The 5,000-nt window shown below is 41.8% G+C and overlaps 1 non-coding gene across 1 annotated transcript; it reads left to right on the top strand.

The window, feature by feature from the left end:
- Positions 1-2,995: 2,995 nt before the first annotated feature.
- On the top strand, positions 2,996-3,068 carry Trnat-ggu (transfer RNA threonine (anticodon GGU)). The gene has a single exon. It is a non-coding gene; the product is annotated as a tRNA-Thr (tRNA).
- Positions 3,069-5,000: the final 1,932 nt, after the last annotated feature.

Genomic DNA, 5,000 nt, shown 5'->3' with positions numbered 1-5,000 from the left:
CGACTTCCTTTACGCCATCGCCTGCTCAATGAGCGTAGCTCTTTCGCAGTAAATGACTTATCGCCATATTAACAATATTATGCGTGGTGTCTCGTCCGAGTGAAGGTGTATCCAGTATATTTATGTTCCGTTCTCAGTTGGTTGTTGTGGGAGGGAACGCATCCACTGAGCTCGGTTTCATTGAAGTATTTTCCTTAAATGCGCAATATCCAAGCCCGCTGTGGTACTTACTGATAAAGAAAGTTCTCAATGGCATTTAAATCCTACATTCTTCAATTCTCGGACTTTTGGAATCTCAAAGAGCGGTAATCATCGCCTGTCTCTTTTCTCGCTTGACTGAAAGCATTCTTTTTACAGTGGCTATCCCTTTCCTTGTTATTACCAACGAGTCAGCCGAGAGAAGACGCAAGGCTGACGAGTTGGTAGCCTTAATGGAGCCGAAGCGCGAGAGTGTTGTGTATGCAGAAAAAAATTGCGAGCTCTCCAGAGAAAAAGGCTGCATATCATGTGACTTCAAGAACCAATGAAAGCTCGTGTTTTGATGTGTCTGATGTCATTAGACAAACTAGCGTGACCTGACATCGTTCACGCAGATATTTATGATGCTGTGTTCTGCGCGCTGGGAGTGAACCAACCTGTTCTATATTGAGTGAACGAGCTCAAGACTGAACCAGCGCACGTGTTCTCATCAGCCGCTGTTGTCAATTTCGGCCCGGGCGCCATTGTCGAGTAGAACAGTTTGTTTTTCGTTTTGTGACCATTGAGTTGTGAACAATTTGATTTAATTTTCAAAGGAAATAATACTGTCTATGAAGTACACAATTACAGTCAATTTCACAGTACTTTACCGCGCCACGTTGCGAAGTTTGTTGCGAAATTGGATACTAGGTTACGAAGTAGCCAATAACGCAGCGAATCACACAACCAAATTGCGAATTTTGAAATGAATCGGCCCAACTTCTACCAGATCGAACTTCGCAACTCCCTAATTTGCCGTGTAAGGTTCATGACATCGTAAACAAGTGGTTTGAGGATTGAACACGATTGAAAATAGCACTGTAGTTAAAATTTACCGAGAAAGACAAATGCTAATATTGTCGACGGGTTTGTTTACTGATCAATGACGGTGCCGACCTGAGTTTCGATAAGTCATGTACCGACAAGGGATTTGGGCTGCAATTGTATAATCCAAATTTTGACCCTCCGATCTAATTTTTTCGGCAGGCAACTTGGAGTATCATCCTCGTTCCCAGGGTCCTCCCCCAGTAGGAGACAGAACCCTGGGAACGAGATCTTGACATGAACAAAGCGTACACTGGGTGTCCTGTGGTACGTGTTACACAAAAAAGTGAAGGCACTGAGCCTATTGGGTGGTATTGAACTGCAGCGTTCCAGTTAGTTTTTTCAAGTGGGGGGTCATTAAGACTTTTTGAGGGGTCACCCACATGTCGCGCCAGCAGAGGCCCTTTGGTTCACACGTTTAATTATTTTGTAATGTCCTGTCCCATTTTGAGGTTTTTTAGTTTTTTTAAGCTTTGGTAACAAATTCAGTTTGAAGATAACAAAACACGGTCTTGAGTAAAATTCACTCGTCTCTTCATTAAATAAATAGTCTGCAAAAAAAATAACTGTAAAGTGCTCTGACGGGAGGTTTTCCAGGATGTCTTGCAGTTGCACTAAGCAAACGTTTAGTGCACACACTAAGAAAGGACTGAAGGTGTTGTTTCCTCTTCATAATTCCTCTTCTTGTTAGTCTAATCTGATGCCACCAGAAAAAGACAGATGAAGAAAAAAAATAACTTAGTTTTTATATATAACTCTGAATCGAATTCTGATCGAAAGATTAATGACAATCGATTTTAAAAACACGAAAATTGCTGCAGTCTCTGACTTTTATGAATAAATGGAAAGGTCATGATGTTTTGTCAAAAGGAAGAAATTGATCACGTGCTAGGCAACCATAAATATGCTACGTACAGTTGTCCTCGTCTTTTCTGTGCAATCAGAGGGCAAACTGTGTCCGTTTTAGACGGGTTTGTGGCTTACAGTTTGCCCTGTCGTTGGCAAATGGTAAATCCTAAAATGGTAGAGCCCGAGCCTCTAGCGCAACCCGTTCCCGCCTGATGTCCGATCTCACCCATAGATCACCTCCTTGTAAAGCGCATTTGAATATAGAGACGTTAAGATAGCGGCCCGGTCCCGGGTACGGGTACGGGTAGGATTACCAGTACCCGTACTCGGTTATACTTAAAAAATAACTGGCAACTGGGGGACTGGCGATACTGAAGAGTGACACTGTGTGGGGACTTCGAAGGGTAGAGTTTTTTTGTTGCTTTCGTACACTATTCTTTTTTTTTTTTTTTGCCGTTAAGGCCTGGCCAAACGGGTCCACTGAACATGTTAGTGTAACATCATCCAACATTGTTGAATGGAACATGTTGCACTCGTTTGGCCACCATGTTGTCTGATGATGGAAGTTGTTGAACGAAGTTTGATTTCCATCAAACATCGTCTTCACCATCGTCTTCAACATCATCCAACGTTTCTTTTGTTCTAAGGTGTGAACAACAGTATCGTATACTCTTGCTCTTAGGCCATCGTTGCTTGATTAAGAAAATAACACAAACAGCGGTGATAAACATTGTATTGCAACGCATTTTTTATAAAACTTGACGTTTCGTATGCTAGTCAACATACATTTTCAAAAGTGAGCGTTATAATATTTGAAAACTATATATATATAACTTCGTTAATGAATTACATTTCGCCGAGGCTTGGACTGTGAATCCATTTGTGATTCTCCTGTGGGGCAGAGATGCGCTGTTGGCTCGAGAGACCTTAACTTGTATACAAATTGTCCTCTTCTCTCTCGTCCGCCTGTGAATCATCGTTCTGGTTGATCCAGCGTCATCTAGTTGGGGAAAAACATGCCCCCGGGATGACCACGTAATTCCCATTCACTATCCAGATTGGCCATGCTGTAGCCAGCATGGTTGCTCTGATAGTGTAGTGGTGATCACACCCAACCGGTAATCAGGGGGACGTGGGTTCAAATCCCGCTCAGAGCACAAAAGGTTTTTCTCCCAATGAAAATGTCTTCCAGGGGTTGTCCGTCCTTGGTCCTTTCAAACTTCGTATATATATATGGGGTGGCTTTATCAGCTTAACCTCCATCCCAGACATCAGCACTGCACTGATGAGGCCCAGAAGGCCGAAACAGTACTGTCTGCAGTTAGTTTGAAAGGACCAAGGACTGAATACTGCCTGAATACTGAATACTGAATACTAAATGTGAGTTGCCAATAAGCCCTCGCAGAGAGCTCAATAGCTAGTGAAGCTAGAGCTGTGCATACAGTTACAACACAATAGGCCTTTATAGAGATGATGGCCTCGCAGCATTCCACGACCCACCCCGAGTGATCGAGCGCATCAAGCAACAGATATGCTAATTGTTCGCGGACAATGGACTAAAGATAACGGTTGAAGCAAACAAAAAGGTAATCAATTACCTGGATGTAACTCTTGACTTAAATAGCGGCAAGCACTACCCCTTTATGAAGCCCGGGAACGTTCCCACTTACGTGCACGCCAAGAGTAACCATCCACCATGTATATTGAAGAGAATACGGGAAAGCGTAAACCAGAGGCTATCAGACATTTCGTCCGATGAATCTGCATTCAACAACGCAGTACCACCATACCAAGCGGCCCTGGACAAGAGTAGGTACCAATATACATTGAAATTCCAACCAAGATCGAGCAGAGCAAGGAAAAGAAACATCACCTGGTTTAACCCGCCTTATGATGCACAGGTCAAGACCAACCTAGGAAAACAGTTCTTACGAATCGTAGACGAATGTTTCCCCAAGGGCCACGCCCTTAGACCAATTTTTAACCGTAACACGTTAAAGCTATCATATAGTTGCATGCCCAATGTCAAAAGTATAATCGACAAGCACAATAAGCGTGTGCTACGAACGCTAGAACCCGAGATAGCCAATGTAGAAAGATCATGTAATTGCAGGAAAAAAGACCAATGCCCCCTTGACAACCAATGCTTAACAAAGGGTATAGTATATCAGGCAACAGTGACCTCAAGCGAGGTAAACGAGAGTTACGTAGGGCTAACTGACACTGACTTCAAGGCTAGATTTGCCAACCATAACCAGCCCTTCAGGAATGTGGTGCACAGCAACCAGACAGAGTTAAGCAAATATGTGTGGCGGTTAAAAAATGCTAAAGTAAATTACAGCATTGCGTGGAAGAGTTTGGGAAGGGCGCGCGCGTATTCTAACAGCACCAAAAAATGCAACTTATGTACACTCGAGAAGTATTTTATAATTTGTCACCCAGAGCTCGCCACGCTCAACAAACGATCAGAATTAGCAAGCGGCTGTCGGCATGCAAACAAATTCCTCTTAAAGAAATTGTAATTAAAAATCGTAATTTACAAGTACGCGCATGGGTAGCAGGATAAAAAATCATCATGTAAAAACAGTAATCCTGTAGAGACAGTAACCAATGTACGATCCTGAAGAGTGGGACATGGTCCTACGAAACAAATTTGTCGACCACGGAATGTAGTCTACCTTACCTATAACTGTAACTGTATATATATATATATATATATATATATATATAAGTTAAAAGAGGCCAGTGGACGGACAACTCCTGATGACTTAAAAAGTAAAAAGATTTAATGCAGTGTAAAACGTTTCGGTCGTATGACCTTCATCAGTTACAGTGAATAATGATTAAAAAATTCCTTTTTATATGTTTACAGTGTTAGTTGCTTGTCTCTTAGGTATACCGAATTCCTAAAGGTATTACATAAGAACTTAAAAAGTACAATAGAACGGACATAACAAAAGGATAAACAATGTACTTAATGATGTTCCTGCATACTTTAAATATGTAAAAAATCCCTAAAGGTATTACTATACGAAGATTATAACTAAAGAGAAAAGCAAACAAAACAGTAAAAGAACCAATAAAAACAC

Source organism: Montipora capricornis, chromosome 3 (genome assembly GCF_036669925.1).
Source record: "Montipora capricornis isolate CH-2021 chromosome 3, ASM3666992v2, whole genome shotgun sequence".
NCBI lineage: Eukaryota > Metazoa > Cnidaria > Anthozoa > Scleractinia > Acroporidae > Montipora > Montipora capricornis.
Note: the sequence above shows the minus strand (reverse complement) of the source record. Positions and strands in the feature narration are given on the sequence as shown.